Source organism: Lactuca saligna, chromosome 1 (assembly GCF_052625555.1).
Source record: "Lactuca saligna cultivar CGN05327 chromosome 1, ASM5262555v1, whole genome shotgun sequence".
NCBI classification, from domain to species: domain Eukaryota; kingdom Viridiplantae; phylum Streptophyta; class Magnoliopsida; order Asterales; family Asteraceae; genus Lactuca; species Lactuca saligna.
In genome coordinates, this window is record NC_136417.1 from 119,497,292 (window position 1) to 119,511,781 (window position 14,490).

Below are 14,490 nucleotides of genomic sequence, written 5' to 3' on the forward strand. Positions count from 1 at the left end.
CATGATTATATGAATGAAAAGTAAGAACACAAGGAGTAAATATTAATCAGATCTTATATTGATGAAGAAACTGATTATAGACATAAGCAGAGAAACATGCGAATGACTAGTGAATCACTTGTTGAATCATTCGTTTTCCTACTTCTAACCTCAGTCCATATTTATAGGAAACATGAGTGTACAAAAAATATACTAAATCCTTAACAATACGCTTCGCACAAATGAAGACTTAGTAAAATAATTATCATGCGAAACTAAGAACAGACACTTCGACTTTTACAATTTATAGACTCTACAACACATAAAAGTTTTGTTGGTTTGAAGTATTTTTTCTTTTAATCATTTTTCTGTTATATGTTTTCAAGTATTTTTTTTCTTTTAATCATTTTTCTTTTAATGGTCGACGATACATACAATTTTTTTTTGCTACAAGTACCGACTACAACTTCAAGTAAGGAGGGTAACATTTCCAACTCTAAAAAGCGAAAATTATCTTATATAAAACCTAAGGCATTTAAGACAAGGGGCATGGTTATTAGGAGGAAGAATTAATGTAGCTTTCATTTTATGACTTACATTTCATTTTTTGTTTGTATACATGCTAGGTATATTTTGATTACAACGTTTTTGTATATTATTTTAGTTGGCTTTATGGTTAATGCTATTTTCTAGTACTCTTATTTACTCTTATAATATATACTTGCACATTTTAATATTCTCGTCGTCCATTCATAGATGTTACTAAATGTTAATTATAAGCATGATCACAAAATTAAATGTGGCTAAAGGGTAACAAATAGCCACACCAATTAGATAAAATGTGATGGTTTTATCAATTATGTATCATTAAACGCAAACAATGGTCACGTTTGTTTTGTTTATGATTCACTTTACATGTGAGTAAAGGTTGGATATAGCAAGACTTAATTGTTGATTTTCAATTTGGTCATAAGATATATATGGTGTCACGACATAGGGTCACACTATTGATGAAAAAGTAAGTGTGGTGGTAGGATATGGTCAAATTTTTTAGGCCTTCAAAATTATAGTTGTAAGTCATTTATGTTGTAGTAGTTGATGCAACTCCGTTCATAATCTTTTCAACTTTTTGTTAAATGCCTTAATATTCATAATAAAACATTTATATTATTTTGATGATTTGCAACTAATATTATTGGATTATATGGAAATAACTCTACAAGTAAAGAAGTATCGTCTGATTGCAAATTTACACAAGAAATCAATAAATATTTCTATTGAAACCATACACAATTATGTTTTAAACAATTCTCATATTGTATGGACCAATCTGCTCTAAAATTCCTTGTAAAAATTGATTTGTATCCTAGAAGTAAATCCACTAGCTTACATGTATGATTCTGGAAGATGGAGACCATTTCTTCACTGATGTAATTTTATGAAGTGACTCCTTCTCAAGGAAATTTAGAGGTTCTTTGAACCATATAATATAGAAATAATCTACTTATGCCTTTTATTCTGTTAGAGATCTATTTTTTCCTCTATTTCTTCTTTATAAGAAAATTCTTTATGCCCAAATGTTTTTGGAGCACTTGTCTTTGCTTTATCAATACATGAAAACATGTTTTCAAAGTATGATATATTTGTTGATTCCATTATCTTTCCTTTATGAATAACAACATTTGCAAGGCACCCACACAATCAAATGTATCTGCAATTTGGTTTTATACCTAACCATAACTAGTAATGTTGTTTATCCATTTTCTTTTGGGGTACCTTATCTAAAAGGTAAGTATCTTATAAGACAACTTCCCCCACAAAGACATGGAAAGCAGAACTTATAAATATCACATATGTTTTAAGATATGAGTTTCCATGTCTGTGATGCTTTTTTTGTTATGGTGAATTTAATGCAATAAGCTAATGTCTTATACTAGGATTTGAAAATAATAATAATAATAATAATAATAATAATAATAATAATAATAATTTGCAAATGGTGATACATAGTAATCTCCATAATCACTTCTTATTAATTTAATGTTATTGTTGAGTTAATTCTGAACTTGTTTTTTTTATATACTTTAAACTTGTTTATCGTTTCATGTTTACTTTAATTATGTTAACATAACAAATGTTAGCGCAATCATCAATATGGTGATTAAGTTCTTATTTTCACCTTTTAGTGGATTTGAGTTCATGTTACACACACACACACATATATATATATATATATATATATATATATATATATATATATATATATATATATATATATATATATATATATATATATATATGAATTAATGCAAGTAGTTATGTCATCCTTTCAATGGACTAGAATGATTGCCATGTTAACTTTGATTCAACATGAGTATTTCATTTATATTTTGAGTTTATATGAATGGAAGAGATGTGTTCAAGTTTGACTAACCACCTTAATGTGTCAAATTTAACATGTTCATGTCTAGCACCCTACACGTTAGAAGACTCAAGCAAGTAAGTGGAAGGGTTATTCATGCCATTGATATTATGAGTATTAGACATCAGATGGAATTTAAACATTCCACCATCCTTATAGCCCCGTTTTAAAAATATATATTTTTTGGCTAATACAAACTTATTTGACTCAAACGCCAAGAATAATCCATGATTCTTCAATAACCATCTAAAGACTAAGTGCTTCCTAATGTCTGGAACATACAACACATCATTGCGGGTCGACTCTTTTCGAGGTGATATCATTTCTGGAATAAATTCGTGCCTCAACGTTGAGAAAAATAGAAAATATCCAAAACTTTAATCTTCTTAAATCACTCCCTCTTTGAGCACAACACTCGTATCAATCCACTACTCATTGGATTTAGCATCCATATAGTTCACTTATGAAACGATTTCATTCTGGATGATGATATTAATTATTTAGACCTACAATTTTCATATATTATTTATGCCACCTACTTGGACAGAACACAACATAATATAAATAGTCAAAAACTGTTGTCAATATCTATAAATCTATTTCATCAATTTTGAAATTAGAAAGCTTTCGGTGAAATTCTATACACTAAAAATTAAATTTTTGAAAAATACATAATACTAAATATTATTTTTGAAATATGAAAACGAAGATGTTTTTAAGTAAAACTGAAACTGTTGTTTTTTTTTTCACTAAAACCGAACCTATTTTTCAGCAGAAAAACTCAAGTTGTCTTTGTTAATTCTGAAATTCTAAAATGTTGAAATTAGAATATCATGTATGAATTTTGAAACACTATAAACTGAAATTATGAAAACCAAATTATCTTGCTTCTGAAAACTTTCATGAATGCAGAAATATGAACCTTGTTTTTTGATGCGAAAAACTGATGAAATTTTAGATTTACAATGCTTAGATTCTGATTTTTCATAAAAACTTAATGGACAATTCTAACACAAATCTGATCTTATGTTTCTAAAGGAGAAAATTTATATATAATTTGGATGCAAAACTTGGATACAAATTGTGATCTTGAAATCTGATGCATTTTTCGGATAAAAAATCCAATGCAAAAAACTTTGATTATGACAACTTTAATGTAATTTTTTTTCCTATCTATCAAAATCAAACAATAACAAAACTAAAAAAATAGACTTTTAGAAAAGCACAAAAATAGAAGAAAAAAATTCTTATTCGTTTCATATAAATGAATTAAGATTGTAGGAATAATATTACGGAAATGTACGAAATAAAACAAAAAAACAGAAAATGTTGAGCCGTAGTGTTCTTCAAACAAATTCAACCACTACCAGATGTTTGTTTCCAACAACTTCGATTGATTATTCCAGATCGCCGAACCTAACAAAGTCTTGAATTTTACGTTAAATGTAGGAGGAATGGAACAAATGTAGAAGAACGCGAGATGTGTTTTTTTTTCGTGAATTCTAGTCTCATGTACTTTCAAATTGGTTGTAGAGTAGTGGTATTTATATTACACATTCTACAATTGAGAATTTATGATGAATATAAACACCTCTATTTATCACAAGATTAACGTGTTAATTTGAGCTTTGTAACTAAAATCTAATTTAACTAACAATTGCGAAAAATATATACTTTGCAAAAATATCGCTAAACTTTTCCTGATCGATAGGTGGTTCATTTGTATTTTCACCCCACCAGTTATGTACAAGAAATGACCATGGTTCCATAAGTTTTACATGGCGTAAAAAAATTTATACTTATAAACCAAGTTATTTTATCATTCTCTGATATATGTGGGATGGCCAAAACTCACTTAACTTGTTTTCTAAAGTCATTCAACTATGTTACTTTATCGATTATTTTCTCGTTAAGATATACCAAAACGCAGGTATCACAAAGAAGAACAATGACATACAACGATTTATTATTTTTAACAATCTTTATGGCTTGCTTTTCGTTATTAATAATTAAGATGTTTATGGCTTCCCTTCTGTAATTAATAATAAGGAATGTAAACAGAATAGTTCAAATATTTAGTTAGTGAGGAAGATACATTCAAGTACAAAAGTATGGTTGGAGGACTACAATATTTAACTCTCACAAGGACTACAATATTTAACTCTCACAAGGCCAGATATTTCATTTGCCGTCAATAAGGCGTGTCAATATTTATCAAAACCTACAAATCTTCATTTGGAAGCAGTCAAGCGTATTCTTAGATATATAAAGGGTACTACGAATACAGGGTTGAGTATTCGAAAGTCTAAGTGTACACTATTGAGTGTATTTACTGATGTTGACTGGGCTGGATGTTTGGACTATCGTAGATCAACCGGAGTGTTTGCAATATTTCTAGGTCCAAATCTGGTATCATGGAGCTCACGTAAACAACCTACGGTCTCTCGTTCGAGTACTGAAGCGGAATACAAAACTTTAGCTAATGGCATAGCTGAAGCAATGTGGATTCAGTCATTACTCAAGGAGTTAAGAGTGCATCAACCTAGGCCACCTGTTTTGTGGTGTGATCATCTTGGAGCCACATATTTGACAGCGAATCTGGTGTTTGATGCTAGGACTAAGCACATAGAAGTCGATTTTCACTTTGTTAGAGAAAAGGTGGCGATGGGAGCATTGGATGTTCGATTTATATCCACAAAGGATCAACTTCCAGATGGGTTAACCAAACTTGTTACACAAAACATGTTGGAAAGATTTAAACACAATCTAAACCTTACCACAGTGAAGATTGAGGTGGAATGTAAACAAAAGTCGATTATAAGATAAATATGGATAGTTTAGTATTATGTTTTTATTGTAAATGATAAGGTAGAATAGTTTAAATATTTAGTTATCTTTATCACTGTATAACTTATATATATATATATATATATATATATATATATATATATATATATATATATATATATATATGAATACCTAAGGGTATTTTATGGGCAATTTACCTTTTCTACTAGGAAAACCAATTTTTGTAATTTGGTTAAAACCAATTTTCTGAAAAAAACCTCCTTCGTCAACTCTAGTTCCATGTCGACAAGCCAACATCATTTATTTTGATAATGTAAGTGTCACTTTCTCTCCAACAATATTGTTTAACATCATTGGAAAACGCATATAAAGATAGATATAAAATTCTTCCAAGAGAAAGTTTCCACTTTTCATATTGGGATCCTTCACATTTTTTTTTATATATATGAGGCACTTTTTTTACAATGGTCCACACTATAACACTTTTCATGGACTTCCTATAAAACTTGAGTCTCCATTCTTAACAAGCCGTTAAAAACTACAAGATGTATTAGTGTAACTTATATAGTATTATAGTTTGTCTTGTCTTCTTAGCCCTATATATGGGTACATTTTTTATTAGTACCACCTTATTGTTGGGCCTTTGAAACATGTATTGTATTTACATTTAGATAAATGAGACTCACAAAACATAAAAAAAACATATAGCCAAGTAAAGATAGTTGGTTTATTTCATTATATACTTATACATAAAAGATAGGTACTACCATATGTATCCATTCACTCACATAAAAACTCAAACATACATACATAAATTCATCCATTCACACACATAAGGGTACAACTAGTAATTAGATTGATGTGTGAATATATATTAGTCAATAGTAATAGTAGTTATATTTTAGTGGCACAACATTTTCTACTTATCATACATTTTTTGTCACATAAACCTACACTCTTGTCACATACATCTCGGCCTCCACAACAACAATACGAATCATCAAATGATGGGCCACAAAACGTCCCATCACAACTACTGGTTACAACATTTTTTGAGTCACTGATTGTAATTTTGCTACCTATGAAACAATAAAATGTTACTATTAGTAGTAAAATAAATCAATAAAATATACAACATGTGAACAATAAAAAACTAATCGGAACTTACATTGATTACAAACAAACAATATGATAAAAGATATAGAAATAATGATCAAATGTGATTGGAAGAGTTTAGCCATAATTTTGCTTTCTCTTTTCGACCTCTTCTACTTATTTGGTATATAAAGAGAATTTAGTAAACCAAAAATCTAACAAATGATATTTATATAGGTTTTAAGGTGGGAAGGAATTGTATCTTTTCCAATTCTAATATATAAAAAATATTTTACTAAAAATTGATAAAAACATTTTTTATGTATGCCAATCTACCTCTATATATATATATATATATATATATATATATATATATATATATATATATATATATATTCAATCGAAAACCATTATTAACCATGGAACCAAGAAACATTTTTTTTATAACTTTTAGATCTTATTTTTTTATCAAACAAATAAACTCAAAATATATAAATTTATAACTTTTTATCATTTTTCTAATGGTTTGAAATTAGACACTTTTTTTCATCAAAATCACAATGTGAATCTAAATTTACACGATGAATCTGAAAAATAAATTTAGCTTTCACAATGTGAATTTATGAATTTTGATATTTTTAGTTATTTTTTCGATAAAGAATAAATTACAAAACTTGAAAAAATATTTGATTGTTTCGAGAACTATTGATAATGGTTCTCTACTGAACTTATATATATATATATATATATATATATATATATATATATATATATATATATATATATATATATATCCAATAAAAGAATATGTTTATTCTCCTCTTGATATGTGTCATCTTATTAAGTGTTGTAATTAATGCATATTTTAATATTCTTTTGGCATGTATCATCATATTATATCTCCTAATTAACACATGACATTTGTAAACTATTGATTCTCCATTTTAAATTTCAAATTTTAAATTTCCCACTATAATTACATTAAATTAATAATATTAGAATAAAAATTAAAATAAACTTAATACAAATTATGAAGTGATATAATTTCGCATATTTGTTTAAATCAATGATTAGAATTTATATAACTAAAAAATTAAATCTCTTAATTAATAATTTATTTAAAATAATTGATTAATAATTTTTAGTTTTTATTTTATGTAGTGACAAAGAACATGGTTTGGCATGCGGAATAAAAGCTTGCACAATTGAATATGGTGATTTGGGTGTTTAAGAGATATATTGAATGTATATGGTGTTACAAAAAGGATCTAGATCTAGACTACATAATTAACACACACTTACACACTCAATTCTACATCTCTCAAAGCACACCTCTACAAGTGGACAAACCCACTATTTATAGAGGTGTTTACATGTCTCTCTCTCACTCTAACTACCAAATGGGTCTAAAGGCTAAAGCACCACATGCAAGTGGGTTTTACAAAAGTCAAACATTTACAAACTCATGAATGAATAACTTTGCACCCTAACATTCTCCCCCTCAAAGTTAGGAATGAATGACCCACTTCAAATCTTCCAAAATCAAGCACTACGCAGTTCGAGCCTCAAAGGTGACACATGTCGAAACGAACTTCAATCTTCAATTCTTCCATGACTCTTCAATTTGGGCTCTAGGATGTGAGACATTACAATCCGAGCAACAACGAATGATTAATTCCAAATAATCACCCAAAAGTTGCGCATAAAAACACACCCCAAAAATCTTCAATAATTCCAAACCCATTTCGAATACATCACTTCCGAACTTCCAATTGCATCATCTCGTGGCTTCAAAACTTCAAGATCACTTCGGTCTTCAAATCCGCGTAATATGAAAAATTCAAGTTCGAATTTCCATATGAAACTTCTCCCCCTTTTTATAATCGAAATTTGATTATAAAACTCCAAAGGAAAAAGAACGTGCTCTATTCGGAATTTTTCATGTCAAAACTCCCCCTTAACATGTGGCATAAATTTTGTACTTCAATCCGGAAAACCCAAAAAATATTCAATTTTTATTGCCGTTCACGGATCGCATTTGACAAAATTTCTCAAAAATGGGTAGAAATTATCAATTTCAAAATTCTGCAGTGACCCGTTGCGCCTAAAACAGTCAAATATGCGAAACTCTAGCCCATTTGCGAAACCGGGCATAAAGCGTAAATTCGCACAAACTGCAGAGACCAGATTTGAAAATTCTGCAATTTCAGCATTTTATGACCCCATTTGCGAAATTGGGTATAAACTGTCAAAAATGCGAAACTACAAGTATTCGTTTTTACAATTTCTGCATATTCTTCAAACTTGCGAAGTTGGGTCTCTTGAGTTATTTCTCGAAAAGAACAGGGACCAAATGTGAAACTCTTTGTTTTCTTCTTCCCCAATCCACTAATCAGTGAAAAGTTTCGCACATTCCTACTTCGCATTTGACTTCGCATTTTTAGCCCCAATCAACCAAATGCGAACTGAACTTCAACCTTAATCACATTCGCATTCTTAATTTTGATTTACACACATGCGAATCTGAATGCGAACTCAATTCTTAACATCATCAATTGAGACTCAGATGCGAATTCAATTAAGATCAAGATGCGAATGGAAAAATCAATCTGTTCGTTCATTATTTCAATCCACATCAAACGAACTCACGCAAATCAACTCTTGCGAACTGAATAAACCAAATCAATAAACCATACATGAATTTAATCTCACGAACTTCGCTTCCCAGAAACAATCAACCAACTCAAAATCGACTTCAACGATTCATTAACCCAATCATCCAATGCGAACATTACTTTTCAAAATAAGTTATCGATTTAACGAAGTCGACAATCATCCATTTCATCCAATTATTTCCAATTGTTCATCCATATGTGAACTCGATTTCATAAACAATCGATTCTCAAATATGCGAAATTACCATCGATTCAAAGTTCATCCGTTCGTTTTTCATCCACCCAAACAACACCCAATCGATCCTCAATACTCGATTTTTCTATTCATCTGATTTCGTATCTCTGATCCAAAACCGAATCATCTACTTCAAATCATGATTTCAAATCCTTGAATCAACTCCAGCATGTCGGATTTGAAAATTTCACAATTTGACTTTTTAAAGTCAACAAATCATAAACACGAAATCAATGATTCTGAGGTCCGATTTCAAATCAAAAGGTGTTCAAACAACTATTCCTCAACTATTCTTCACAACAATTTCAAAGTTCTTGACCAATTTTATCACGATTAATGAATCATTTACCGTTTTTTGAGTCAAAAAGCGATATCATCATACAACAAATTTACTGAAATCGATTTCAAAATTCAGGTTAACAATCAACAACAAACGATGATTAGAGATGAAGGAATAAAATCGAGAATCAAGAACAAAAATGCAACAGATGAATCTATGAAGGAACGATGAAGAACAAGCACAATAGTACAACCCTTATATACACATGATGAAGAACCATGAATCAACGAATCATATAGTTGATTTTGTGACATCTCGAAATTTAAGTCAAAGACTGTGAACGGTCAAGCTCACAGTAAGTCTCTTTGTAGTTTGAATCATTGAGTTTGGTGCATTTAATATAAAATAAATGAGTTATTTCAACTATTTTAAAATACCAGATGGTATTTTACTTCTAAATGTGTAAATTGATAAACAAATTAAACAGCTCAAATTGCAACCATAAGAATGCATCTGAAAAACTGAAAATTTGTGTTAAGCAGTTGTGAGCAATACAAATATTCTAATCTTGTAGTACATGTTTCCCTAATTCAAAAAAATATAAAAACCGTCCAAAACAAAATTTATATGCAAAAGATACGACCGTTTTAAGAATCAAAAACCAGTATAATATTGATTTCTTAAAAACCACTAAAACTGTTTCTATCAATTGAGGAACTTGCACACGTCAAATAGAGATTCCGAAAGCATTTTTGGATTCAGACTATAGCTTAATATTTAATTTCATATTTGAAATATTTTTGGATAAAAATGTTTATAAAAGTCAAAAATCAGATGTGCTTAGATTTATTAATCGCGAAACCTTAAACTATTTATTTCGACGTGATTTCTATTATTGGTTATATATATATATATATATATATATATATATATATATATATATATATATATATATATATATACACACTTGTACAAATGGAAAACACCAATAATACCATACACAAACATTACACACATATTGAAACAAATACATTATTTAAATACAAACACAAATACATATATTGAAATAAATAAATACCATTAAATAAATAAATACAAACACAGAAATAAATAAATACAAAGAAATAAATAAATAATTAAAGAAAGACAACAAGCAAATCAAATTTACAGCCAATTCATTTTTCGTCTACATTTCAACTTATCTAAAATTACACACCAAACAAAACATATAATTACACACAAAGGAAACATGTGTTTCCTTCTCAAAGCCGTCAATGAATCATCAATGCCTTAACATCAGTTTTCTTGCCTTCTACTCCTTCATTCCAGTCAAGAACACCTCCAATGGAGGTAATCAGTCAAACTAAGAGATGTTCAAACATCCAGCTTCCTACTTTCTTATTCTGTGTATCATGTTCCAGTCAAGAACACTCTTGTTCTTGATTCTCAGGTACCTGCAACAACTTCCCTGTAAAATGATCTACCCAAAACTCTCATCGATCCCCTATCAAAAATCAAACACAAACACTTTCCCACTCACCACCTGTTCACGATGAGAACAAACAAACCATCGATATCTATCCAAACAAACGAAAACCATAGCAAACAAACACGCGAGATTATTGTAATCCGTCTTCCTTCCCTACGATCAGAACCATCCTAAAACACCCACTTAGGTTCTACCCACTACTATGAAACAATCAAAGAAAAATAGAAGCAAACCTGTTATGATCGAACAAACCGTGGAAGGGAGGCACCGAGGATCAGCTATCTCCTCCATCCCTCTTTTCTCGTCGACCTTCACCACCAAACTCCCCCACCGGAGATGCTTCCCTCACGATTCCACCACCCAGCAACCCTTTGTTTCTTCTTCTCCTTTCCCACTGATTTCACAACTCAAACCCAAAAACTTCAATGGATTGCTATAAAAAAATGAGAAAGGAGAAGGAAACCTGTGAGTGACGATCAAACCACCGAAGACCCACCTTCGTCACCGCTGCTGCCTTGCTGCCTTCGCTTCACCCTCTTCTCCCACCAGTTTCGATTTCCCTTTTCGATGAACAGCAAGAGCCGACGACCTCTTGTTTTGCTCACCCCTGATCGCAATTCCTCAACCCCTGATCGCAATTCCTCAACCCCTCGCGCCTCAGAACCGGATGAGAAGGAAACCCGCCAATTCGACCCTTCTCCTTCTTCAGTCTAGTTGAACCAATTTGATTTATGCCTTCGGTTTGCTTCGACCCGTTCTTCTTTCCCATCTCAATCAGACGCAGACGAACATGAGAGGATCTTTCCTTTGGTCCTCTCTGTTGCCGTCAACGAGTAGAAAGCCACAAGGGGTCGCCGAAGATAGTTGCGACCTCCCCATTGCATCACAAATCATCCACCGCTGAGACATCGCCTTCGTCTTCCTCACGTTCATCTGTGTTCCTCGAGACTTCTTTGAAGTTTAACCGATTGTATCCCCTTTATCTCCTTACCCGATCAAAATAAATGGAGCGGGTTTAAAGACCCTAATCTCCTTTAGATGGATCCAGTAGTCGAGTATGGAGCTTCAACCAGAAAAGAAAACGGGCTCCGAGTTGACCCAGTCAAAAGTCAAGGGTAACTCAAACTTTCATTTAAATTTATCAAAATCTACCCTGAGTTGACCAATGCTTACAAGACCAGTCTCAATCCCCAAATAGTGATACCATTTATTCACAACAGCCCCTCCCATGGAGATTCTTCACAATATCAGTCCCTAATTGTATGAGTTTTGGAAAATCAAACCCTAGAGTCTATTTATTTTGACAGAGACCACCATATATTTAATAATTAATATCAAAACTACCCTTTGGTTTATTAGGAAATATAAAGATCCTCGGTGATTCGTTTTAAGAACGAGGAATGTCACGCAAAAAAATCTCACGGCAAGTTTCTCAAAAGAAACAAACTTCAAACGTTTGGAACTCACGTTTCAAAGGTGAGTTCTTACGGCCCCTTTTCAATATTATTTCGGGGGGGGGGGGGGGGGGGGGGGGGGGGGAATACATGTGCCTATATATTTTGTTTATACAAATATATTACCTTTTTATACGAAAAACCTAATTTATAAAAATATTATCATTTAACAATTTACTATATTGTTACGAATAAACTAGTGTAAATTTTCGTATACGTATTATGGTTATTTTATTGTGAAATAACCATTTCACACAACAAATACTACATAAAATAAATACTACATGATACAAAGTTTTATGATTTTTATATTATGAAATTGTGTAGTATTTCAATGGTTCAAGATATTACTATACATATATATTTATATGTTTATATGCATAAAGTTTATACATGTACATATGTTCATTAATTTGAAACATGCATTTTTAGTCTTATATGATATGCATACTACCAGTTTAAAGTATTTCAAAGTTTCAAGACTTCTATACATGAATACTTTTATGCATGGCTTTACACACATATAGAAGTTCGTTATGTTGAAATACATATCTCTATAAAAGCGAGTAATTTATACTTTTATAAATACGTCAACCATACTCGGCTTTTACAAATGTTATACTTCGAAATTCATTATGCCCGGTACTTAACTATAATTAAGTTAGGGCTGAGAGTTATTCACAAACTTTTCGTTAATGGTTTTTGAGTGAGATGCTACTATTCATTAGCTGAGTTTAATTACTTAGCCTACCCCACACTGCTATAATCGTTAATCTTCGGAGCAAGGTACATATGTATAGATCTATATGGGGTCGACAACCCCACCTGCGGTTGCTAGCTACAACCTTCGACTGATCAATCATAGCAGGTGATATGTGTCTACGATCGTTACTACGACGTCCAATGAAGCGTCGTAGGGAGGGGTACTTCTCTTCCATAGCTCGATTATAGAACTCACTAAAAACATTAACACGAATCTCTCTCCCACTCTTTCTCTTACTACAACCATAGGCTTGGTTGCCTTCAAGTACATTTTTAAGTATGAAAATTACTTATACAATGCATTCATTTTGACTTTTAATGAAGTCACTACAAGTACATTTTAAGTAAGGAAATTACTTATACAAAACATTCATTTTGGCTTTCAATAAGTCATTATAAGTACATTTTTAAGTATGTAAGTTACTTATACAAAACATTCATTTTGACTTTCAAGGAGTTATTACAAGTAAATGTTAAAAACATGAATATACTCATATCAAAATACATTCTTGGACTATAAAGACACTTTGCAGATACTGTTTTTAACTATTGTTATAGTTATACATACAAAGTTAATACTTTTTAGACTTATTAAAAGTATTACTACGTTAGCAGAAAACCTATGACACTCACCAACCTTTGTGTTGACTTTTAAAACTACATGTATTCTCAGGAAAACACTAAGCAGACATTCAAGACAGATTGGATTACAGGTGATCAAGTTTATTTGTTTTTATGTCATATGCCTACCTGTTAAGGAAATTAATGTATTATTATTATTATTATTTGTAAAAACATTGTATTCAAATATCAAGATGGAACATGAATGCTATTTTGTTTATTGTTGTACTTGTGCTATATATTCAATTTGTCTGTGATCCATGAACTTAGTCATACAGCCCGGTGTGTTCCGCCACCTCGGCCGGGGGTGTGACAGATTTTAATAAACTTTTGGGCTCTTTGTTTTAAGATATTGGATCGAAAACGAGTTTGGGCTCAGTATTTGGATATGAACAGTAATTGATTTCCATTTTGGGCTCTTCATGAATTGATTGATGAATTGGGCTACTCGATGAACAGTATCCACTTATGAAATGAATTACAATGAATTTGGACAAGTTCTTGATTCAAACAAATACATGCAATTTGAAACTCGAATAAAATAAACGAATATAAAATTGGATCGGGACTTGATCAACAAAAATTTATTGGATCAACAATGGGGTTTATCAAGAAAAATTTAGATCCAACGAGTCAAATGATCACAAATCAAAAACGCAATGCACGAATC

The 14,490-nt window shown here is 31.0% G+C and overlaps 2 long non-coding RNA genes across 3 annotated transcripts; one reads left to right on the forward strand and one right to left on the reverse strand.

The window, feature by feature from the left end:
* Positions 1 to 10,601: 10,601 nt before the first annotated feature.
* On the reverse strand, positions 10,602 to 11,615 carry LOC145043892 (uncharacterized). 2 transcript variants are annotated; one of them, XR_013681165.1, is made up of 2 exons: positions 11,480 to 11,615; positions 10,602 to 11,377 (listed from the first exon to the last, which is right to left on the reverse strand). It is a non-coding gene; the product is annotated as an uncharacterized LOC145043892 (long non-coding RNA). The 2 variants fall into 2 exon arrangements; XR_013681166.1 differs by having other exon boundaries at positions 11,447 to 11,559.
* A 375-nt stretch (positions 11,616 to 11,990) lies between these two features.
* On the forward strand, positions 11,991 to 14,048 carry LOC145043903 (uncharacterized). The gene is made up of 3 exons (XR_013681168.1): positions 11,991 to 12,098; positions 12,343 to 12,459; positions 13,873 to 14,048. It is a non-coding gene; the product is annotated as an uncharacterized LOC145043903 (long non-coding RNA).
* The last annotated feature ends 442 nt before the right edge of the window (positions 14,049 to 14,490 follow it).